General features: G+C 48.7%; 2 protein-coding genes across 2 annotated transcripts in view; one reads left to right on the top strand and one right to left on the bottom strand.

The window, feature by feature from the left end:
• LOC146075941 (uncharacterized) overlaps nucleotides 1-12,064 on the bottom strand; it is a 188,970-nt gene that overhangs the window by 13,675 nt on the left and 163,231 nt on the right. The gene's annotated exons all lie outside the window — the stretch shown is intronic.
• The window catches only part of LOC146075942 (uncharacterized), a 57,918-nt gene continuing 50,191 nt past the window's right edge, over nucleotides 4,338-12,064 (top strand). Inside the window, exons 1-2 of the mRNA XM_083185644.1 lie at nucleotides 4,338-4,652; nucleotides 9,561-9,689. The gene's annotated coding sequence lies outside the window, so the exon portion shown is untranslated. The remainder of the gene's footprint in view (nucleotides 4,653-9,560; nucleotides 9,690-12,064) is intronic.

Raw genomic sequence — 12,064 nt, forward strand, 5'->3', positions numbered from 1 at the left:
AGGAAAGGAGAAATTCTCCCTTTTCCAATGACGCAATCACTGACCGAATAGATTTCATCTTGAATCTGTGGTAGCGAACAAACACGTTCAGCGGTTTTAAATTTAGAATCGGCCTGACAGAGCCATCTGGTTTTGGGACCACAAAAATGCTTGAGTAGTATCCCTTGCCCTGCTGGTGGACCGGCACTGGGATAATAACTCCAGACTCTAGAAGAGTCTGTATGGCGCCACACAGAGCCAATCTTGACTCGGCGGAAGAAGGAAGACCTTTAGAAAAAAAAAATTGTTTGGAGGCTGAGTGGAGAACTCCAGCTTGTAGCCTTGGGAGACTATCTAGAGAACCCATGCATCTGTGCAGTGTGTTCTCCATTCTTCCGCAAAGAGCAACAGTCTGGCGCCCACCTTGGGATCCCCCAAATTAGCCGGAAGACCGTCATGCCACTGACTTCTCAGTGGCCTTGGGGTTGTGAAAAGGAGCGGCAGAGGCCTTGCCTGTTCTGGCCCCTCTCCCTCTGCGACCCCTGAAAGAGGAGAAACCACCTATTGCGCGACCCCTGAAACTTGCGTTACCCCAAAAGGAACGAAAAGTAGAACCTACAAACGGCTTCTTCGGAGCAGGCGCTGAGGAAGGCAGAAACGTAGACTTCCCCCCCGTGGCCTGAGAAATAAGCTTGTCCAATTCAGGACCAAACAACACATCTCCTGTGTAAGGGAGGGCCTCCACCGCTTTCTTGAATACTGGCTCAGCCTGCCAAGAGTGCAGCCAAACTGTACGCCTAGCCAGAACGGCCGATGCCGAGGCCTTTGCTGCTAAGGTAGAGACATCAGAGGCTGCGTCGCCTATATACGTAGAAGCGTCCTTGATACACTCTGCCAAGGATAGCAATTCATCCTTGGGTGAATTCTGCTCAAGGCCCTTGATCAAATCATCAGCCCAGGATTCCATAGCCCTCGCCACCCATGACGAGGCGAGAGCTGGCCTCAAAATAACACCCACTGTAGAGTAAATGTTCTTTAGAGAACTATCTAGACGTCTATCCGGCGCCTCTTTAAGGGAAACCGCTCCCGGAATGGGAAGAGTGGTCTTTTTTGACAGACGCGATAAAGAAACGTCTGGCGTGGGGGGAGTCTCCCACTTAGCTCTGGACCCTGCAGAAAAAGGGTATAACGCATTGAACCTGTTAGACATTTTAAATTTCCTGTCAGGATTCTTCCAGACCTTAATCAAGGGACCATCTAATTCCTCGGAGTCAGGGAAATTCATAGGTTGCTTTTGCACCCGACCAAAAATAGATACCTGAGAAGGTACTGAGGTATCGGCTATGTTAAGGGTAGACCGAATCTCCCTTATCAGTCCCTCGACGCCCTGGGCGTCTTGAACATCCGGCTCATCTGGATCGTCTGCTGGGGGATCCTGAGAGGGGTCAATTACAATATCTGGCTCTCCCTGAGCATCATCATCAGGGGCGAAAAAAATAGAGGAAGCATTCCTCTTCCCAGCTCCTGGTGAGGCTGGCCTAGCCTGCGCAGAGGTCGCCACAGACTGCTGTAAGGAAACAACCGTAGAGGAAATCTGAGTCAACTGCAACTAAAACACCTCTCTGTCCCTTTTGGATGCTGCTAGCTCAGCCGTAAGGATGGCTAGAATGGCCTGCCATGCATCTGGGGATTGTGAAGGGGACTGAACTACCGGGGACTGAATGATAGAGGGCCCCTGTGAAGAAACATAACATGACTCACAGAGAGATACACCTTTCACATGCTGCGTATAATGCCGTCACACAGGGTAATGGGGTTACGTACACAGCGTCACACACTGCCAGATGTACACTAATACAGCCACACAGGGTAATGGGGTTACGTACACAGCGTCACACACTGCCGGATGTACACTAATACCGTCACATATGGTAATGGGGTTACATACACAGCGTCACACACTGCCACATGTACACTTATACCGTCACACAGGGTAATGGGGTTATGTACACAGCGTCACACGGTGCCGGATGTACAGTAATACCATCACACAGGGTAATGGGGTTACGTACACAGCATCACACACTGCCGGATGTACACTAATACCGTCACACAGGGTAATGGGGTTACGTACACAGCGTCACACGCTGCCGGATGTACACTAATACCGTCACACAGGGTAATGGGGTTACGTACGCAGCAGGATGTACACTAATACCGTCACACAGGGTAATGGGATTACGTACACAGCGTCACACACTGCCGGATGTACACTAATACCGTCACACAGGGTAATGGGATTACATACACAGCGTCACACACTGCCGGATGTACACTAATATCGTCACACAGGGTAATGGGGTTACATACACAGCGTCACACACTGCCGGATGTACACTAATACCGTCACACAGGGTAATGGGGTTATGTACACAGCGTCACACACTGCCGGATGTACGCTAATACCGTCACACAGGGTAATGGGGTTAATTGCACAGCGTCACACACTGCCGGATGTACGCTAATACCGTCACACAGGGTAATGGGGTTACGTGCACAGCATCACACTGCCAGATGTACACTAATACCGTCACACAGGGTAATGGGGTTACATACACTGCGTCACACACTGCCGGATGTACACTAATACCGTCACACAGGGTAATGGGGTTACGTACACAGCGTCACACACTGCCAGATGTACACTAATACGGTCACACAGGGTAATGGGGTTACGTACACAGCGTCACACGGTGCCGGATGTACAGTAATACCATCACACAGGGTAATGGGGTTACGTACACAGCGTCACACGCAGCACAATGTACACTAATACCGTCACACAGGGTCATGGGGTTACGTACACTGCGTCACACACTGCCGGATGTACACTAATATCGTCACACATGGTAATGGGGTTACATACACAGCGTCACACACTGCCGGATGTACACTAATACCGTCACACAGGGTAATGGGGTTACGTACACAGCATCACACGCTGCCGGATGTACACTAATACCGTCACACAGGGTAATGGGGTTACGTACACAGCGTCACACGCTGCCGGATGTACACTAATACCGTCACACAGGGTCATGGGGTTACGTACACAGCGTCACACGCTGCCGGATGTACACTAATACCGTCACACAGGGTAATGGGGTTACGTACACAGAGTCACACGCTGCCGGATGTACACTAATACCGTCACACAGGGTAATGGGGTTACATACACAGCACCGGATGTACACTAATTATGTCACGGGGTGACATTGGCACCAGCGCAGAGGAATTTTATAGGATTTATCATACAATTATATATAGTAAAGACAATGGTGGCATGTAACATGGGGTACACCAGAGCAGGGGTGGCATGTACCATGGGGTACACCAGAGCAGGGGCGGCGTGTAACATGGGGTACACCAAACCAGGGGGGGCATGTAACATGGGGTACACCAGAGCAGGGGCGGCATGTAACATGGGGTACACCAGAGCAGGGGCGGCGTGTAACATGGGGTACACCAGAGCAGGGGTGGCGTGTAACATGGGGTACACCAGAGCAGGGGTGGCGTGTAACATGGGGTACACCAGAGCAGGGGCGGCGTGTTACATGGGGTACACCAGAGCAGGGGCGGCGTGTAACATGGGGTACACCAGAGCAGGGGCGGCGTGTAACATGGGGTACACCAGAGCAGGGGTGGCATGTACCATGGGGTACACCAGAGCAGGGGTGGCATGTATAATGGGGTGACACCACAGCAGGGGTGGCATGTAAAATGGGGTGACACCAGAGCAGGGGTGGCATGTAACATGGGGTACACCAGAGCAGGGGTGGAATGTAACATGGGGTACACCAGAGCAGGGGTGGCATGTAACATGGGGTACACCAGAGCAGGGGTGGCATGTAACATGGGGTACACCAGTACAGAGGTAGTATATACTAGGATAGTGTAGGGACAGTATATATTATACACACACTGGTGCTAGGAGAGGGAGCAGACAATTACAGAGCCGCACATTCCCCCCCACGCACGCACACACAGCTAATGACCAGAGACCCCGCACACACAGAGAAACCGACGCTCACCTCACAGATTCCCGCTCAGCACTCTCCGGTCTACGGCTGTGTGTGACCGCGCTGCGCACGCCCGGGCAGTCAGAGGCCGCGCACGGGGAGGAGACTGGGCGGGGAGACAAGGGGACGGGGAGGATGGTGGGGGCGGGTACACACTGGAGGAGGGAGGAGACTGTGAGCACGAGGGAGCAATAAGAAATCAGGGCGGGGAGTCAGAGGAGGAGACCGGGCGGGAATACGTGGTACAGGAAAGATACTGAGTAGTGGGGACATCGGGTGACGCTGCTTTCTCCGAGCGCTCCCCCCAGGGGGCGTGTCAGTGTGCCCACTACTCTCCTCCCTCTACCACGTCCTCCCGCCCGGTCTCCTCCTCTTTCTCACTGATTTCCTAGTGCTCCCTCGTGCTCACAGTCTCCTCCCCCGCCCACCATCCTCCCTGTTCACTTGTCGCCCAGTATCCTCCGTCACCGTGCCATCTTCCACGGTCCGTTGTCTCCCCGCCCAGTCTCCTCTCCGTGCGCGGCCCCTGAGTCACAAGAGAAGGCCCGAGTGTCGAGACTAGTGCTGCTGAGCGAGTGAGCGGGAATCTGTGAGGTGAGCGCCGGGTTCTCTGTGTGTGCGGGGCCCCTGGTCATCAGCTGTGTGTGCGTGGGGGGAATGTGCGGCTGCTGCTGTGTAATTGTCTGCTGCTGCGTAATTGTCTGCTGCCTCTCCTAGCACCAGTGTGTGTTATATATACTGTCCCTACACTATCCTAGTATATGCCAACCAGGGGCCTGCAAGAGAATTCTCGGGGGCCCAGTACAGTGATATCTCTGCCCCCCCCCCACCCCCTCCCAAACATGTCACTTTCCACACACTCTCATGGTGTGGGAAGAGGGTAAAAGCCGGAAACATAGTAAATGCATTGAAAAAGCCGGAAACCATGTAAAGTATATTAGAAAAGTCAGAATTTATAGTAAATGCATTTCAAAATCCGGAAACCATGTAAATTGTATTGGGTATGGAAGTTGGATAGACAGCAAGTAGGTCGACAAGCATTAGGTCGACACCACTAGGTTGACATTACTGAAGGTCGACATGCAGGAATGTTGACATGACTGAAGGTCGACGTGGGTCAGGTCGGCATGTCATTAGGTCGATACAAGCATTAGGTCAACATGGGGAAGGTCAACAGTCAAAAGGTCGACATGGGGTTCTTCACCTTTTTTTGTCCCGAATTTCGGGCACTGAAACTTAGCACCACGTCCCCTCGTAGGGCTCGCTGCGCTCGCCATGCTTTGGGTGCGGTGCCTCGCTACGCTCAGCACACTATTTTATTCTACCACCACGCCTAGTGAATGGTAGGGCATGAAATACCGCCTGTCGGCACATGTCGGCTCAAAAGAAAAGGTGTAAAATCCCAATGTCGACCTTCCCCATGTCTCCCTAATGACCTGTTGACCTAACCCATATCAACCTTCCTGCATGTCGACCTTAATGCATGTCGACCTAGCAGCGTCGACCTAATGCTTGTAGAGCTAGTAACCATATCCCAGTATATAAGAAAAGTTGGAAATCATAGTAATGCATTGAAAAAGACAGAGACCCTGCAAAGTGTATTAGAAAAGCCGGAAAACATAGTAAATGCATTAAAAAGTTCGGCCATAATGTAAAATGTGTTATAAAAGCTGTAAATCATAGTACATGCATTGAAAAAGCCGGAAATCATAGCAAATGCATTGAAAAAGCCGGAAACTATGTAAAGTGTATTAGAAAAAGCTGGAAATCATAGTAAATGCATTCAAAAAGCCGGAAATCATAGTAAATACATGTAAAGTATATTAGAAAAGCCGGAAATCATAGCAAATGCATTCAAAAAGCCGGAAAAGGCAGCGACCTCACCTTACAGCAGGGTTGCCGACCCTCCCGGCATTACCGGGAGGATCCCGAAAATCGGGTCCTCCTCCCGGTTTCCCGGAAAGGTGGGCAACCCTCCCGGATTCCGGGGGACCCCCACGCCACCCCCCGATTGCGGCGTCTTCCCCCATACCTTTGGATTGAAATGCAACAATCCGCGGGTCTCAGAGGAGGGGGCGGAGCTAAAATTGCGTCATTTTAGCCCCGCACCCTCCACGGAGATCTGTGAATTGGGGTATTTACCATCATGGGGGCGGGGCTTAATGATGTAAAGCTAAAGCCCCGCCCCCCGAACTGCAGCTGGAAGTCTCCTCTCCGGGCTTTTCCCGGAGAGGAGACAGAAAAAGTCGGCAACCCTGCCTTACAGTAGGATTTTGATAATATTTTTGCAAATTAGCTAACATAGGTTCGTGACCCTATACAATAAACATATTTGTTTTTCTCTAGCCAATGCTATATACAAGAAGCTGCTGCTGCTCAATACAACAGGGCCCATTTACCATAGATTGCACATGCATACGCTTTTTCAATACATTTACTATGTTTCTGGCTTTTTCAAATCATTTGCTATGATTTACAGCTATTCTAATACACATTACATGGTGTTTGGCTATTTCAATATATTAACTGATTTCCAGCTTTTTCTAATACACTTTACATGGTTTAATGCTTGTATCGACCTAATGACATGTCGACATTCAGCCATGTCAACATTCCTGCATGTTGACCTTCAGACATGTCGACCTAATGCTTGTTGACCTACTTGCTGTCTATCCAATGATCCCAATACATTTTACATAGTTTCCGGCTTTTTCAATGCATTTACTATGATTTCCGGCTTTTCTAATACACATTACATGGTTTCCGGCTTTTTCAATGCATTTACTATGTTTCCGGCTTTTACCCACCCCCTTTATTTAGCACCTTATAGAAGATAATCCCATGTGAAATAGAACTCTCAGTACTTGTGTAGTTTTATGGTGGCAGTTACGTAGTCAGCGTAGCGTCCCTGTCAGAATCCGTGCAGTGTTCCCACGGCCAGCATAGTCCGCGTCCCTGTCAGTATCAGCTTAGTGTTCCTGTCCGTTCGCGGCTAGCTGGAGCTTACATAGTTAGCGCAGTCAGTCAGCGATACGCAGTTAGGGTAGTCAGTCATAGCTTATTACATTGTGTGGGAACCATTGAACAAATTCAACTCCACGCCGACGTGGACAGTGGGGTTATGAACAGGTCGGGAGGACGCGTACCGCCACACTTCGCACTGGCGTGTATAGTGGGGTTTTTTAAATGCGTCCTGTATTGTGCATGAGACGCATTTGCGCAGTGCACCCCCCCTTTGTGCAGGAGACGCACGCACTACGAACCCCTAACTCTGTCCATCTCCCTGAAGCGACACAGGCAGGGTTGCCGTACCCTGCCGCAACAATTACTGAGATGCACAAGCGTCAGATGCTCGTGCATCTCAGACAGAAGGAGCACCTTTCCGCCGGCGCTCGCATGAACGCCTCTCTGCAGGGGATCTGGCGTTTACCGGTGCTGTGTGAGAGGCGCTCACTAGGCTTGTAAGGGACGCCAGGGACAGAGGTGCAGCTCCTGGGGACAGTACGGTGACTATGATGCCTGACGTGGACACTACTCTGACCATTGGGCTACACAGACAACGTAGCGTAGCCTGCCGCCATGAAACTACACAAGTACCGAACTCTCATCTTTCCACTGTTTTCTTAATTGTTAGACCCATCTGTCTACAGAGGCCGCAGTTTCTGATGAGCGTATCCATCACCATGGTAACTTAATAATCAATAATAATCTTAGGAGCACACTGATTGGCTTATACTATGCAGGTAGAGATACAAAGCTAGGACAAGTTTATATTGTAAATTGAAACTGAAGATGCCCATACATTAGAGTGACATCTCTCCGAGACGAGAAGTCACCTGTGATCTCCTCTTGAGCTGCCCAGGATCCTCCCCGGCAGCAGGACCACATACCGTATGCAGTCATTTTGTATATGATGCATTGTATACAATCTCAGCCAAGTCTGCCTGGCTGGCGATGCGGCTGATCTTACCTGCAGCCTGTGCGATCTTCAGGCTCCGATGAGATACACATGGGACTGCACATCGCATAGAACCTGATGTCCGTCACATGCGATTTGGATGCTTTTCATGTAATAAATCACTGCAATCACATGAAAAGTGACCTAATCACTAGTGAATCGCCCCTAGTGTATTTACACCATACTATTGTCCTCTAGTCACCACCCACAATCCTTAAAGAAAGGGCTCCCTCTCTCTCCCAGTATCTACAAGTCCACTGGATCTGCAGTGACCCAGAGGAGAAGCCCAGACAAATGGATCAAATGATGGTTACATTTATCCAAAGAGGATGCTCAAATAAACCAATACAGCAAGCTAAGATAGAAGTGTTGGGGGAACCCACGAGGAGTACGACAACCCCGGCAAATAAGAGCGCGACATCAGTAATATGGATAAATAACTACACAACGGTCACACAGAGACGAACTACGACTGCTAAGAGAATCTGGCCAGTGGTCCTGATGTGAGAGGAATCTCTGAGCGCTCATTACTCCAATGTTATACGAGGGGAGAAATATTACAGACGCTCCGGTACATACTGACAGTTATAATTTTGACAGAGATGCGGAGAAACATTTTTTAAGGAAGAAACCTGGTAACTTTATATGTTTAGGATGCACCACATGTATGTATATAGTAACGGGGGATTACATAGTGCTCCCACACGGGTAGAGAATGTAAGATCCTGCACACACTGACATGTACTAGTAGATTTGTAGTCTATGGCATAAGATGCCCCTGCAGCCTACAGTATATTGGTGAGACTACATGCCACATTGGAGAGAGCATAGCGCAACACGTCAGAGCAATTACACAGGTGCTTGTTGGTAAAATAATAAACCAGCCAGTGGTGAAAAATTATAAACAATTCAGACATAGCCATCTTCTAGTGTAAAGGCAACAGGCTTTAGGAGGATAGGAGAGGTGGAGACGGGGGAAGGTTACTCTTGTAAAAAGAAGCTAAATAGATATATAAGCTTAACACTGTGTCCCCTGTGGCCTTAATAAGACTAAATTGCTAAATTCTTCCATTTCATATGTTTGATATACTTAAGCTGGCCATACGCTGCTGCGATGTATCAGGGCTGTGTATGACCATCCGATCCCCCATGAGCAACCTGGGACCTTCCTGGATTCAGGATCACGTGATACATCACATGTGATAGGACCGCATACAATGTATCACATGCGGCCCCTGTGTGCAGCGGATGGGAAGGGGTCCAATTCATAGGTCCGACCTCCAACTCGGGTCTGATACAACCAGGGTCGCCCATCGGACCCGATGACATGTCCTACACATCCAATTTGGGCAGATTCATGCTCTGTGAATCTACACCAGAAGGTAACATTTATACCTTTGTCTTTGTGTCTGACGACGGTTAAAATGAACCGAAACGTTATATGAGGTGACTGGCATTTTGACTTAGTGAGACCAGTCTGTGAGTGACGCCAATTTATATCAGTATATGAGTTATTCCTATAATCATTTTCTCCTTATACTCAGGTGCAGAATCCGTATTGCCGTGACTTGCTGTATGATCTCTGTAACTGGAGGCAGAAATATAACCGGATCCTCCTCTCCCCTCCGGTGTACGTGGGACACTGCTGCCGGCCAGTGATACGGGTGGATAAGGTGACTATAACATTATCTTATCATATTGGGCACTGATCAGTACGGCAGTGAATGACAGTGTTATACACTATGTCCAGTATCTCTCAGCTGCGGTAATTGTCCGAAGCTAAAGGATTTGCCGGGGGCTATCCAATTCTCCTGGACTAGTGTCCTGCCACTGCTTTACACAGGTACATGTTTTCTAATCAACGCTCCTCTGCCCAGACCACTTCCCTTATCCATCCTGAGTAGTACTGCTTCCACCAACACCTGTGTGCCAAAGCCAGAGACACCATCACTGCTCCATGTGACCCGGCGCCGGCCACTTCCCTTATCCATCCTGAGTAGTACTGCTTCCACCAACACCTGTGTGCCAAAGCCAGAGACACCATCACTGCTCCATGTGACCCGGCGCCGGCCAATCAGCCGTGCCTCCCTCTTTCGGCTCTATCACAGCAGCAGCGCCGCTTCCTGAGTGTCGATCGCTAAAATTGTTGTTGGCTTCCATACGGGATAATGCGATGGTTAATATACCGAACCCTTCCTTGAGAACTGCAGTACATAATAGCGAAAACGGCACAAAATCTTTTTCAGCTGCTTTTGAGATTAGCGCGCTGAGACGACAGATGCACTTCAGGGACTTTCTTTTATACCATGTAAGGATACCCGACATTTATCAGGGATTGCACATGAAGCATAATCCCTGATCAGCAATCCTTATAGCTGCTATAACAGATGGGTATATTATCCTGCATCCCATGTGTTATTGCACATAAAACAGGACCCCCCCCCCCAAAAAAAATAAATAAGGGATTTAATTGGATAGTAGCACAGGTGTGTAGTGGTTAGCTTTACTGTCTCACAGTGCTGAGGTCATGGGTTCCATTCCCACCATGGCCTTAACTGTGGGAAGTTTGTATATTCTCCCTCTGCTTGCGTGGGTTTCTTCCGCGTACTCATATTTCCTTCTACAATCCAAAAATATACAGATAGGTTATTTGGCTTCTAATAAAACTATGTGTGAGCTATATAAGACACTGGGCAGTATTCAATGAGAATTATTCTCCGTGCATGGCGAGAGATTTTTTCACTCGCCCTGTTCCGGAGGGCTCGCTGCCACTCCTGCTCCCACTATTCAATGTGGTTAAGACTCGTCGCCACTCGCGGACGAGCGTCCGTGGCAGGGAGCTGGGAGACGGTACAAGCTGCCCCCCACTATAGCCAGCGGGGGACCCAGTATTCACTGCACCCGATCATGCATATGTAATGATCGGGTGCAGTGAATATATGAATATCTAATGAGCGGCTCGAGAGCTCCGGCCCCCTGCTGGCTGCTCTGTGTAAAAAAAAAAAAAATTCAAAAATATTTTTTTTTTTTATTAAATATATATTCATGTGCTATAAGCACATGAATTAAAATAACATGCCCCTTCACAGAAAAAAAATCCTGATTTTTTTGACACCAAAATTAAAAAAAAAAAAACCTTTTAGTTTAAAAGTTCACATTCCAGTTCTCCATGAAAAGATGGAGAATTGCTACACGGAGAGACACGGCGAAAATCACTTAAAAAGATGGCGAAAATATCACATTGAATAGGGTGGTTCACTTTTGGAGAGCAAAATGCTCCTTCCAACGCAAAAACAGCACAAACGCCATAAAACAAGGCGAATTTCTCTCATTGAATACTGGCCACTGTTATTATTATTAATAATAATAAGAGACTGATAATGACTATTGGTTGAACAGTTGCCTTTTTTTTGTGGTGGTGGTGGGGGGGGGGGGGTTTGGAGAGATAAATGATTGTGGCTATTTGCATACCATCCTATATATGATGAATACATGTCAGCTCAACATGGTAGATTATTTCCTAGACATATTGAACTCAATTTATATCATTTTTGGCTGGGAGGCTTCTGATAAAAAGGTGACCCTCCAGAAGGGTAGGAAATTCTCATGACATCTCTGCGCAGCCTGGACCTGACCATCAACTTTATGAGTAAAGTGGGCTGTCTGGGTGGCCGATTTAGTTTTTTTTTTTCTCTACAGTCCAATGGGATACTGGGTTCAATACTATGGGGATAGAGTTCCTCCGCAGGAGAGACAGGCTCATAAGATCTTTCACTGTGGGTGCACTGGCTCCTCCCCTCTCACCTCCCACTTCCTCTCAGTTTAGAAAAATGTGCCTCAGGAGAGGCTGCACTTCTGGAAGTTCCAGAGGATTTTTCTTTAAACTTTTATTTAGTTTATTATTTTGGGGCGCTGCTTTTGGACCAAAGCAGCAGCCCTGCTTCGAGTATACCAGGGGAAGGGTCAGTCACTGGCCTCTTAAGGCACAGAGCTGCCCTGCTGCAGGACTTTGTCCAGAGAGGGGTTTCTGTCGCCGCACAGCACTGCG

The sequence above is a fragment of the Crinia signifera genome, chromosome 4 (assembly GCF_055691185.1).
Source record: "Crinia signifera chromosome 4, ASM5569118v1, whole genome shotgun sequence".
NCBI lineage: Eukaryota > Metazoa > Chordata > Amphibia > Anura > Myobatrachidae > Crinia > Crinia signifera.